Source organism: Solanum dulcamara, chromosome 5, assembly GCF_947179165.1.
Source record: "Solanum dulcamara chromosome 5, daSolDulc1.2, whole genome shotgun sequence".
NCBI lineage: Eukaryota > Viridiplantae > Streptophyta > Magnoliopsida > Solanales > Solanaceae > Solanum > Solanum dulcamara.
Window position 1 is genome coordinate 31,709,538 of NC_077241.1, and position 14,890 is coordinate 31,724,427.

Sequence of the window (14,890 nt, forward strand, 5' to 3'; positions counted from 1 at the left end):
TATGGTTATATTCTATGATCATAATTGAAATACATAATCATAATTCATACTTGGAAATTAGGGTAAATCATGAATGCATGATCATATACTTTCTATTAGACCATACATAATTCATATAGTTAATATCATTTGGAAGTATAATTGAAAATATTCATAATTAATATCATGAACCCTAAAGATCAATGTAGGAGAATTCATGGAAAAACTCTTCAATTCAATGCAATAACCATCAATTTATATTAAAATAGACCCATAATCATAATTTGAATCATAATTCATGAAATTGGAATAGAGATCATAAAACCCATAAAGTACCATACTTTAATTTGATAGAAAACTTGAGAATTTGATTGGGCTTCATGGATGAATGAATTCATGAATCTATACCCACATACCTTGAGTGAGAAAACCAAATAATTTGGAAGAACTTGAGAGTTTTGATGGAGAGCTTGAGTGGATTTCTTTGAGTCTTCAATGGAGTACTTGAGCGTCTTTTGTAGAGAGAGAAATATTTGAGTAGGTGAATTATAGAAGAATGAATAAAATTAGAGGTTTAGGATAGTTTATAGTGTAGAATTAGGCCATAAAAACGTCTAGGTTCATTAACTAACAATTTGGGTAAAGTGTAAAGTTCCCTTACTTAAAAACTTAATTCGGACAAAAATCATGGTCTAGGTCCGCAACGCGAAGGTGTTCCCTGATAGCCAATTTTGAGCGAATGAGATATTTGGACAGATTTTGAATCGGGGAAAGCTTCACTAAACAGAAGCAAGTCTACGATGCGGAGATGCCACGTACTTCACTATTTTGTGCAGTTCTTTGAAAAATCTATCTTTCGGTATGTGGGTCCTAAAAATCCACCAAGACCATTTTCCCACAGGCTTTGACCCCTGATTAATATTTCGGACTCGGATTTACAAAAAAGATTAAGAATTGTGCATTACGTGAGCGACCTATTCCGAAGGCATTCTTAAGGCACTTGTGAGAGTTTTGAGAAATATTACAATATCTCCCCCTTGGAAACATTCATCCTCAAATGAGATTCAACTTATATAGGAAGTACATGGAAAAAAAGAAAAGAAGGACTAGCAACACGACATGAACATGAGGACACTTTGAAAAATGCATAGAACATGTAAACTTAATACTTAACATAAGACATAGTGTTTGAGAATAAAAATCATTTTCATGAATTATGCATGCATATGAATGACATATGGAAGTGAAACATAGGAGTTTAATCGATTTGATCATGAACAACTTAGTACCTTTTGGCTTGAGTGGAAGGGAAGAGATATGGATAACATTTCATCATGTCCAATTCTGCTTCGCACGTAGCACTCTCTAATTGTTGATTCCTCCATAACACATTGACAGATGCAACATATTTATATCTTAAGCTCTTCACTTGTCGGTCTAAAATCTCAATTGGAATCTCCTCATAAGTCAAATTCTCTTCAATACTCACATTCTCCATTGGCACAATAGAATTTGGATAACCCATAAACTTCCTCAACATTGACACATGAAATACCAGATGAACCAAAGACAACTAAAGTGGCCAGTCTAACTTATATGCCACTTTGCTAATATGCTTCAATATTCTATAGGGTCCTACATATCTAAGACTCAACTTTCTTTTCATACCGAAATGCATTATCCTTTTCATAGGTGAAATCTTCAAATATACCACGTCACCACATCAAATTCAAGCCCTCTCCTTCTAGTGTTCAAATAGGACTTTTGACGACTTTGAGTAGTTTTCAATCTCTCTCTTATGAGACTTAGTTTCTCCATTGCATCAACTACCAAATCTGGACCAATAAATGCCATCTCACCCACTTCAAACCACCCCATCAGAGACCTACATCTTCTCCCATACAAGGCTTTAAAAGAAGCCACTTGAATACTAGAGTGATAACTATTATTGTAGGCAAACTCAATCACAGGCAAATGCTTATCCCAACTTCCTTTAAGATCAATCACACATGCCCTTAATATATCCTCCAAGGTTTGAATTATTCTTTCGGCTTGTCCATTGGTTTGAAGATGGAAAGCGGTACTTAGCTTGACTCTAGTACCAAGACCTTTCTGAACTGACTTCCAAAAATGTGAAGTGAATTGAGTACCTCTGTCTGATATAATCCACAAAGGAATAATATGAAGTTTCTTAAGTTCACAAATGTACAACTTAGCATAGTCTTCAGCACCATAAGATGTCTTAACCAGTAGAAAATGTGTCGATATGGTCATTCGGTCCACAATGGCCCAAATACAATCATGTTGTCTCTTAGTACGAGAAAAAGTCATTACAAAGTCCATATTCACATCTTTCAACTTCCAAGTAGGGATTTTAATGTTTTAAGCTAGATCTCCCGGCCTCTGATGTTCAACTTTCACTTGTTGACAATTAGGACACTTATCCATGAACTTCGCTATGTCCTTTTTCATGCCATTCCACTAATATACTTCTCTCAAATCACGATACATTTTGGTGGATCCTGGATGAGTTGAATACCGAGAACTATGGGCCTTATTCAATATCAACTCTCTTAATCCCTGAACATTTGGAACATACAAACGACCTTGATAATGTAATATCCCATCTCCCCCCTTGGGAGAAAGCCTCAACGGATTTTTCGCCAACCGATTTATTCAATTCAACTAGACTCGAATTATTGTCTTATTTGGCCCTGACATCTGCCGCAAGAGACGATTCTGAACCATTATGTATAAGAACGCCTCCATTATTGGAATCAACTAAATGCACACCTAAATGTTCCAATCTATGGAACTCTTTAACCAACACTCTCTTACCTTCCTCAATATGTGCAACACTATCCATAGACAACAGACTAAGAGCATCGGCTATAATATTTGCCTTACCTAATTGGTACAATATGCTCATGTCATAGTATTTTAGCAGTTCAAGATACCTCCTTTTCCTAAGGTTTAAGTCCTTTTGGATAAACACATATTATAAGCTTCTGTGGTCAGAAAATACATCAACATACACACCATAAAGATAATGGCGCCAAATTTTCAAATCAAACACAACCATCGCGAGTTCAAGATCATGGGTTGGATAATTTCTTTTATGCACTTTAAGTTGCCTAGAAGCATAGGCTATAACTTTACCATGTTCCATTAATCCATAACCCAAACCCACACATGAAGCATCACAATAAACAACAAACCCATCCGAACCTTCGAGCAATGTCAAAATAACAGCCAACATGAGACGATCCTTCAATATTTGGAAACTTTTGTCACATTCATCTGACCATTGAAATTTTGCCTTCTATTATGTCAACTTAGTTAAAGGCAAAGCAATAGATGAAAATCCTTCAACAAACCTTCTATAGTATCCAGCTAAGTCCAAAAAGCTTTTAATATCAGAAGGAGATAATGGTCTAGACCAATTCTTAACTGCCTCCATTTTCATTGGAGCTACTTTAATCCCATCACCAGACACACATGGCCAAGAAATGCAACTTCCCTCAGCCAAAACTCGCACTTACTAAATTTAGCAAATATTTTCTTCTCTCTCAATGTTTTCAACACAGTCCTCAAGTGACCCATATGATCTTCCTCATTTCGAGAATAAATCAAGATGTCATTAATGAATATCACTACAAATATGTCCAAGTATGGCTTGAAAATATGATTTATTAAATCCATGAATATTGCGGGAGCATTAGTTAAACCAAATGACATTACTATAAATTCAAAATGACCATACCTTATCCGAAAAGCCATTTTGGGAATATCACACTCCCTTACCCTCAATTGATGATAATTGGAATGAAGGTCAATCTTAGAAAAATAGCTTGCTCCTTGTAATTGATCAAACAAGTCATCTATCCTTGAAATTAGATACTTGTTCATTATGGTGACCTTATTCAATTGCCAGTAGTCGATACACATTCAGAGTGACCCATATTTCTTCCTAAAAAATAACACCAGAGCATCCCATGGTGAAATAGTCGGTCTTATAAAACCCTTAGGTTGACCTTGGGCGCCTTGTTGCACTTGGCCTCCTAGAGGACGACCTTCTCCACCCTTATTGGCAATATGAGGGTACTCAGATTGCTTATGGCCCATCTTACCGCATCCATAAAAATCACCCGTTCCCATCAAGCACTTTCCTCCATAATTCTTTCCATACTTTGCACACGTAGGAAAAGAAGGGCTACTAGTATTCACATCTCCTCCTCCTTGAGATTTAGGGTATGACACCCTATCCTTAGAAAAATTCTTCCCCGAGCTTTGGCCTTGTTGAGAGCGTCCACTACTACCACCGGTCCTAGAATTGGAGAACCCACCTTCATAATAGTCCCTTTTAGAATCCCTCATCCTCATCTCCTTGAGCTTTTCTCCCTCAATTTGTTTGGTAAAACTCATGAGCCTAGATATGTACATCTCCTTAACAAGCATAGTGGTACGACATTCCTTAGCAACAAAGCCGGACACCCCTGATATGAATTAACTCATTCGGGCACGTAGATTGGCAACCAATGAAGGAGCATACTTGGATAGCTTAGTAAACTTGAGGGTATAGTCCCTCATCCCCATATTGCCTTGTTGAAGATTTATGAAATCTAACACATTAGCCTCCCTTAACTCAAGAGGGAAAAAGTGATCAAGAAAAGCAAGTTTGAAAGCCTCCCATTCAATAGGACCTTCATCCACCCTCTCCAACTTCTATTGAGTGTACCAAACTTGGGCAACAACCTTAAATTGGTAAGTTGGCAACTCCATTTTTTCTTTCGAAGTCACCCCCATAATGCTCACTATCTTGTAGACCTCATCAATGAACTCTTGAGGATCCTCATTAACTTTTGAGCGATGAAACTTTGGAAGATTCATTCGTGCAAAGTCCCTCACTCTTGAGGCCGGAGTAGGAACATTAGGAGGAGCCACAATCCCTTGGTTGATCATCACTTGGGCTAGCATAGTAATGGTGGTTTGAAACTCCACATTAGTCACTTGGTCCAATAAAGGACCATTATATTAAGGATCCGGGGGGAGCTTGGGCTTCATTAGAATTATTCCCTCTTGGAAACGGTGGTCTTCTTGGAGTCATTATTCTAAAAATCACAAAGAAAGACCAGTAGGGAAAATAAAGTCTTATGGTAAATTTATAGCACGACATAGATCAAAAAAGAAGTGAGAATTTCTAAAATGTTTTATAGCCTCCTATTCATAGATGTGACATGCTTTATAATCATGAATAAAACTCTAGTTGACGCGGTATGTTGGACTACCTAAGACACTTGAGCCTTGTTATTTGATACCAAGTTTGTCACGCCCGACCTAGGGCCTAGTAATAACACAACAGTCAAACCCCTAAAGGGATCCAACCAATCCTCTTTTATATATCATAAGCATACATAAGTAAAAGAGAAAATATCATAAAAGAGTCTAAACCATGAATAGTAAAAGAAGAATGTCACCTAACAACATAGACTCAAAACATTTGTCTAACTAGATGCCTCTACTCATGAACATGTGCGGGGCTAAGACATGTCCCTAGATCACCCTCAATATGTAACATAACAAAAGTCTTTAAAAATAATAACCAACTCGATGACTAGTCCCTAATAAATGAAGACACACCACAAATACCGCCGGATAGAAAAGTTTAACTAGCCACGTGGATGAATATAATCTTTAACCTCAACCCTTACATTATGAGACAATGTAGGAAAAAGTATGCATTAGTACGTTGGAATGTACTAAGTATGAGGGAATGAAATGCAACATAAATCATTGGATGCAATGGTCAAGTAAAACACATGATAAGATAAGATAAGTAAAGTCATGAGAAAATCATAATGACCAAAGCATTAGAAAAGCATAATTTAGATCATGGAAATACATATGAGGTCATACATATGTGGGATAGAAATCATAACCGATAATAAAACTATGGGTGCTATAATATGGAATCCCATTATCTATCCATACAACCAAGAAAAAGGGGAATCTACTTGCTAAGGTAGACTCTACCCGGATAGGCTGATCATACATACACTATATGTGGATCCAATAGCTAGGTCATGAAGGTAACCTATGGTTGCACGTAGTTTAAGAGACAAGAGGTTGCTACTAGGGCTTTTTGTAAGGCCCCCACCTTATGTCTATTTGGTGCTAAGTCAAATCCCACGGAATACATACATAGCATAGAAATCATAATGACATATATCATAATCATGATACTAGGTTTGAAATCACAAAGTAGATCATTTTCATAACATAAGTGCAATGCGGGTATTGTCATTCCAAATTACAAATCATACATACATAGTTCATATCATAGGCCTTAAGGCACCATATTGGGCCCTAAGTCATCTTTTCCATAATTTGCATGAAAATCATAATTTGAAACATGCTTATAGTCTATGATCATAATTGAAATACATAATCATAATTTATTCTTGGAAATTAGGGTAAACCATGAATGCATGATTAATTGACTTGAAAACGTGCATGATCATATACTTTTTATTGGCCCATACATAATTTATAAAGTTAATATCATTCGGAAGTATAATTAAAAATATCCATAATTAATATCATGAACCCTAGAGATCAATGTAGGAGAATTCATGGAAAAACTCTTTAATTCAATGCAATCACTAACAATTTATATTAAAATAGAATCATAATCATAATTTGAATCATAATTCATGCAATTGGAATAGAGATCATAGAACTCATAAAGTATCATACTTTAATTTGATAGAAAACTTGAGAATTTGATTGGGCTTCATGGATGAAAGAATCCATGAATTAATACCCACATACCTTGAGTGAGAAAACTAAATAATTTGGAAAAACTTGAGAGTTTTGATGGAGAGCTTAAGTGAATTTCTTTGAAGTCTTTAGTGGAGTCCTTGAGAGTCTTTTGTAGAGAGAGAAATATTTGAGTAGGTGAATTATTGAAGAATGAATAGAATTAAAGGTTTAGGGTGAGTAGAATTAGGACCTAAAAATGTCCAGGTTCATTAACTAACAATTTGGGAAAAGTCTAAAGTGCCCTAACTTAAAAACTGAATACGGATAAAAACCATGGCCCAGGTCCGTGATGTGGAGGTGTTCCCTGATAGGCCAATTTTGAGCGAATGAGATTTTTGGCCATATTTTGATTCGGGGAAAACTTCACTGAACAGAAGCAAGTCTACGATGCGTAGCTGCCGCGCATTTCACAGTTTTGTACAGTTCTTAAAAAATCTATCTTTCAATATGCGGGTCCTAAAAATCCACCGAGACTATTTTCCCGTAGGCTTTAACCCCCTGATCGATATTTTAGACTCAGATTTTCCAAAAAAAACTAAGGATAATGCAATACGTGAGTGGCCTATTCCCAAGATATTCTTAAGGCACTTATGAGCATTTTGAGAAATGTTATACCAACTCTATGTCAAGATGGGAAAATGTGAGTTTGCTAGTCATGAAATAAAGTTGTTGGGCATTTTGATAAGCGAAAACCAAGTGCGCATGGACCCTAAGAAAGTGCAGGCATTTATAGAATGGCAAGTACCTAGCAGGGTTAAGGAACTGAGAACATTTTTAGGACTTGTAAACTATTCTAGTTAGTTCATAACATGTTATTCAAAAAAGGCTACTCCATTGACGGATTTGCTAAAGAAGAACGTGAAATGGGCTTAGTCAGAATCAAGACAGAAGGATTTTAATTCATTAAAGAAGGCCATTGCATCTGAACTATTATTACAGCTGCCTGACTTTGATCTTCCATTTGAGGTACACAATAACGCCTCTAATTATGCTGTTGGCGGCATGCTGGTGCAGGATGAACATCCTGTTACATTTGAAAGAAGAAAATTAAATCCTGTAGAACAAAGGTATTTATCTCATGAGAAGGAGATGGTGGCGGTACTCCATTGTCTTCAAATTCAGAGGGTGTATCTACTTGGAATGAAGTTTGTTTTCCAGATAGAAAATGTGGCTAATACATACTTCAAAAATCAACCGAAACTAAATTCGAAACAAGTAGATAGAAAGAGATATTGGATGAATATTACTTTGTTTAGGTACATAAACCAAGCAAGCAAAACCAAGTGGCTGATGCACTAAGTCGCAATGAGGTATTCGCTATTATTTATGCAATTACTAGATTTGAATCTGATTTTCTTGATAAGATCAAAGTTAGTACTGCATATGATTTATTATATATTAAGTTAATGGATCAAGTGAAGGAGGATACAATTAGACGGTATTGAATCGAGGACGATCTGCTCTATTTCACAGGGGGAAGAATCGTTGTTCCTTAAGGTGATGGGCTACGAAGAAAACTCCTAAAAAAGACACATGATACTGTTTATGTTGGACATCCAGGTTGAAAGGATGATGGCATTTCTGTCTCGAAATTATTTCTGGACAAAAATGGAAGATGACATTAAGGCCTATGTGAAATCATGTTTAGTGTGTCAACTGGACAAAATAGAAAGAAGGAAGAAAACTAGGTTACTTCAACATCTACCTATTGTGGAGCGTCTGTGGGCTTTTGTTTCAATGGATTTCATTAATGTATTTCCAAGAGTGAATGACAAAGTATCAATCATGGTTGTGGTTGATAGGTTCTCAAAATACAATATCTTTATTGCTTCCCCTACTTTATGTTCTTCTGAAATAACTGTTGAGTTATTCTATAAGAATGTTGTGAAGAATTTTGGTGTTCCATTGGATATTTTGAGTGATTGTTGATGCTAGGTTTACTGGTTGGTTTTGGAATACTTTGTTCAAGATGATAGGTACTAATTTGAAGTTCTCAATAACAAACCACCCACAAACTGATGGACAAATTGGAAGAATCAACCATCTTCTTGAAGAATATCTCAGACATTATGTGACTGCAAGTCAGAGGAATTGGGGTTGAGTGGCTAGACAGTGCACAGTTCTTCTACAACCTGCATAGGTCGTCAGCAATAGAGAAGAGTTCGTTTGAGTTAGTGCTGGGAATTCAGCCTAACACACCACTGGAAGTTGCTAAGTCTAAATGATAAGATAGTTTCCCTGCTACTTATAGGTATGCGCGAGACAAGCACGAGTTGCAAGACAGCTAGATAAAGGCAACAAAATGAATGAAGAAGTATGCTGACAAACTTCGCCGTGCTTTGGAAATTCGGGTTGGGGATAAGGTGTTGCTAAAACTTACTCCCTAAATCTGGAAGAAAATTAGTAGAAAGAAGATTCATCGTGGACTGATTTTGAAATATGATAGACCTTTTAAAGTCATAAAGAAGGTAGGTAAAGTTGCTTATTGGATGAATTTGCCAGAAAGATTGAAAATTCACCCTACATTCCATGTGAGGTTTTTGAAGTCTTTTCATGAAGATACTGAGGATCCAACAAGGTAAGAAACCAAATATGCTCGTCTTGTTATAAGAAAGTAGTTTGAAGATTAGCGTGAGAGGATTCTGGATCATAGGACTTTGGGTCAAAACAAGAAGAACCGGCGAACATAATTTCTAGTTCAACGATGAGGGAAGCCAGTATGTGATGATACATGAGAGAAAGGTTCATCTTTGTCGTAGTTTGAGGACGAGATCAAAGCGTACTTAGATTCTACCTTATCAAGGATAATGAGCTCATCTAGTGGGGGAAGTTTGTTAGACCCTTAGCTTGATGGATTGAGTGGCTCGGGCATGACTAGGGATTTATATGATGAGCCTTGGCAAGGCCCAATACAATCAGTCAAGATTAAGTTTAATTAACAAGATCTTGTCAATATCTGTGGCTAAGGAATGCAAGAAAAGACGTGGTTAAGGCATGACAAGGGCTGGGCAAGCTAAGGCAATGCAAGGCTATGATCGTGGAAAGGTTATGGATAAATAAGTTTATGGGATAAGTGATGGATGAAGGGGCAAAGGATGAGGAGACTAGACCACAATGGCAAGTTGTGCGAGGCAGGACCTGGGCACAATGCAGGCACGTGGGCAGGTGCAATTTTAGGCGGCCAGAGACTGGTTTTGATGCTAGAATTGAAGGCTTCCCACGTGTTCCTCGCACATGTATGGGAAGTTGGGCATTTGGGAATTTTTTACCTGTTTTGGCCTTGTTAGCATTGTAGCTAGACTTGTTTATTTGAAATTCGAATTTGGCATATCAGTTGGGGATGTCAACTGACTTTGTAAGGAATATGACTGGCATGTGACTGGTGTTGTGGCCTATTTATTATCACAGGCGGATTTATTGGTTCAGACTTTTATAGATTTTGTATGCTTCTTTGTGACACGATTTAATACAAAGTTGGAACTTTTTCCTGTATGTGCTGGTGTGTTTGTATATTCGTAGGCATTATCTAAGTGTGAAATAAGATTGAGAGAAAAGAAAGAAAGGTTGAGTCTAAAGTGTTAGGCTACCGAAGTGTGTTACATCATCGTGAGTTGACCCTCTTACAGGTGCCATCATGACTTGAGAAATTATGTCGTGATAGTAGAACCTTCTAGAGATCGGGTGGGTGAAGTCAACATAAATAGAGCTGCAAAGTCAATTGGGACAGAGCTCCTATGATTTTTGTGTTCGATAAAGCAATGGTAATCTAATATACGAAGAAGCAAAGGACATTTGAATTGCAACTAACTTGGATGCATAGTTAATGTCAATTTGGAATTCCATCTAGTTTTACACTCTCCATAATTTGAAGAACATCATTCTAGAGACAGATTCACTTGGTCTCAAAATCATGATTGTTAGGGAATGAAAAATACCATTGTCACGATCCAATTTCTTAGGCTGTGATGGCATTTACTAATACCCACCAGCAAGTAAGCCAAACCATTAATCCTTAGCCCAAAGCTAGAGGAAAGAGACTATCAAGCCGAAGATGAATAAATAAAGCGGAAAGTATGTAATAATGAGAAGAAAGAGAAAAACTGAAACAAACTTAAGATACCACTACAAGACCTGACATCAATCAACAATCGAGCATCTAAATCAAAATAGGAGTACAAGGCTTTTTTTTGTAAAAAAACAAAATAAGTACCAATAATCTTCAAAATCAAGTAAAGACTAGTCCTAGTCCTTCATAGATGGAAATCTCCAACTCAGAACGCTAGGAGCTCACCAAATCTCTGAACTAAAAGCTTCTCCACTCCAGTCCAAATCAATGGTGAAAACTCAAACTATGATCTGTAGGAGCAGAAGTGTAGTATAAGTACCAAATGAATGGTACTCGATAGACATAGGCCGACTGAGCTCTGCAGATAAAGCAAGTATAAATAACATATAAATAGGTAAATACTACACTAGTAACTAATCAAGAATTATCACAATGATGATAGGAAATAAGACAAAGATACTGGAGACATAGATAAAAGAGAAGAGTCGAAGAATGCACCAGAAACGCAATCCAACAACCTATTAACAAGAACAAGGCGTCATAGAAGTCTACTAAACAACAATATAGTACTAGCAGACAATGCTAACCATGAAATCACTTAAGAATTAATCCGACAAAACCATAAGAAGTGCCAACCATAATCCAACTCAAATACCTCGTATACCAACTACAAAGACAACCAAAGGTAAGTACAAGTAAGATCAATAATAACCAGCCGAATGCCCATATCCCTAGAAGGTATAAACAATGACAACTATACCCTCGGTCCTTATAAACTGGGGGACCACACGATACAAGTATACTAGTAATAGGCGATGCTAATAAATTCAAGTCTGTACTAAAACCCATAGTGTCGTCTGTAACTAAGGCCTTTAACCCAAAGTGTCATCTGTAATTAGGGCCTTTAACCCAAGGTATATAGACCCACCCCATCCATGGCCTGCCAGGTAGGACCCATGTAGATCCCTCATCCGTTATAAGTACTCACAGCCAGAGAGACCCATGGGGGATGCGAGAAGTCCATATACACTACCTAGGCACGAACTAGGTCTTATATGAGTCATCTCCGTCAATGGTATGGGAGGAATGTGTAGTCAGATTAGGTAGAAAGTGATGATATGCCGGATATAAGTAAACAAGTAACCTTAAACCGTGAACACCCTGAGAAGAGGCTACCCAGCTAGCTAGTAAATTCCAGACACCCATCCAGTGTGCTTTTTTTTATGACATGCTATAGTCTTGGGTATCTTCCATTGGTCTTCTAGCCTTAGAAGAGGTCGTGTCTGCCCCGGGGCATCGGCCTATCTAGAAAGAGTTAACCTGGGGGCATCAGTAGGTAGATAAAGGGCATCGCTGTGTTGAATATGCAAGTAATACTGAGCACATTCCAGATGCCTCTAATGCCTCAAGTAGAAAAAAACTATATTCTCGATGCCTCATCAGTTTCAAAACAAGTAATCCAGGTGGTATGACTCCTGTTCAAAACTAGTTTAAAAGTACTAAAAGTCTGGGAAAGACTTCCCAAAAATAATAGTGAAATTCTATAAAGAATCCAAAATCGTACAATAAAATGAGAGAATATGCTCAATCAATATAAGCATGCCATCACCAGAATTCAAACAAGGTACACAGAGTATGAATAGTACAATAAGTTATACCATACAAACAAGGTAAAAAAACTAACCTGGGGTCCAATCACTCCTCGAATATGTCCTTGGGCCCAACAATGAATAATATATAAGCAACCATCAAAAGCGTAATGCTAACCAAAAGGGAATAATCGATATATGACTCAGAATCAAATAGGGGAGAAACATCTCTAGGAATGATGCCTTACCCAAAAATATGTCATCTAAGCACCCAAAGAGCATAGTTCAGCCAAACATATGGCTACAACGAGCCTTTAAGGTCTCAAAAACTAGCACTAAGTTACACCAGTCATCACAAGCCCTATCGAAAGTTATGCCCAGTTATAAAAGCATTGGAACAAAAAGTAAAGAATCTAAGGATCAACCCTAGCCTAAGACCATCAATACCAATCATAAGAATGATAATCTCACTCAACCATAATGCAACCGAAACTACAAGCCTATAAGGATCTCAAGAGACTACGCTAGTATAAGGTCAATCCAGAATCAAGGAAATGAGATAAAAGGAAAGGAGGAAGGACATAAAACTATCCACTACCAACCTAAATCATATGCAATAGATACTAGATGATATCTAAAAGAACTCAGTTAAAAGAAGGAGACCGTAGCCTACCTCGAAGCCGAACATGCTCCAAATCCACCAGAATGAAGCTCTTAACCTTTGAATTATCTCCAATTGCTGCCATGCTAACAAAATATTGATCACCTCATCAATACAGACGCTTTGACACTAAAATTGCATTTTTTGGAGATGGGTCAATTTTGGGGTAAAAAATGAGAAACGTGGGAGTTGCATCCAAAAATTCCAAAATTGACCCCAAAAGTTTGTCTAAGCAACACACTAAGTTTATGTTATAATTTACAACACAAGGTGGGGTTGGGAGACGTCAAGAAATGATTATACAGTAAGAATATCTGCATTTTTAAGCTAAACAGAAAAAGGGGTCAACAACTTTAAATAGCGATTTACCAGAAATAAAGCCTCTTCGGAAAAAACTAATCACACCACAATGTTCCTTGTGGAAAATCCATAATTTGGACTCTTAAATCACAGAAAATGGACCTAAAATGACTAAGAAATTATTTCCCAAAAGTCACCATAATTCCATTCCAAAAATGGCAAGAGACAACAGCTAATCTCAAACAATTACATCAAACTGAGAGTACCCAACAATCCAAGCACTCCAATGCATAGACACGAACTTTTTAAACAAGTTAGGCTTTAAATCACCCAAAATGGAGCTCTAGAACTCAAGTTATGGGGTTTTGAAGTTGGAGAAGAAGACCAAAAACTGATTTGGTCAAGACAGCAGCTAAAACATCAATCTTACCGCCAATGAAGTTTTCAAATCAGTTTCTAAACTCACCAACATGTTCTCCACGAAAGACCACACAAGATAGAAATTAGAATCAAGTCCTAAATTTCTTCAAAAACTAACCCAAAAGATACACCCATTGCAGCAGCTAAAAGTGGAATTTACTTCAATTGAAGCCTTAATTGCGAATTCCAATGATGCCATGACGTTTTTCTTGGGAAAACTCATAGAATAGACCTTCGGATCACTAAATTTGGACAAGAAATGAGCAAGAACTCAAGTCGTAAACTTTTATAAATAGGTTGTTCGGATTACTATTCACAGCACATACCAAAATTTGATTTTGATGCTCTGGACTCATCCGGAGTCCCATGAATGCAAACCATGTATGAAAGTTGATTGAAAACAATATTCCGGACTCAATGGAATCAAAGAATTTCCCAATGAAGGTTGTTTCGTTGAAATATTGATCAAAGTCAATGATTTTCAAAGGAAAACACATAAATTGCACAAAGTGAAATGACATAAATTTCCCCTGAAGTTGTATCAAAAAGTCAGTTACACACTTTAACTACTGGGCGACCTATTACACACCTATACAACTAAAACGTGTATTTGTTTACCCCTTCGTACACCCAACACCAGATATTATGTAGAGAGTGAGTGTTACATCCCTATTTTTTGCAAATAAGGCGCAACATCATGGGACTCGTAAAAAATCTTAATTTAAGAGTTTAAAAAGAAATTTTAAAAAAATATTATTTTAAGAAGTCGCCACCTAATTTTAGGATAATTAGGAACCAATTAATTATTTACGAAAATGTCTACGAAATCAATAGATTCAAGGTAAGGGGTTCAAGTGATTCCGAAGGAAAGATATTAGCATCCTTCAGAATCCATAACTATGGGTCCCGAGTGAACTCATTTTTTAAATTGAGGAGGATATAAAAATGATGCACAAGTATAAACATAAAATATACACAAAGAATAAAATGAAAAACAAATATTAAAAACAACTTAATATTTGTCTAAAGCCAATAATATACACAATAACAAGT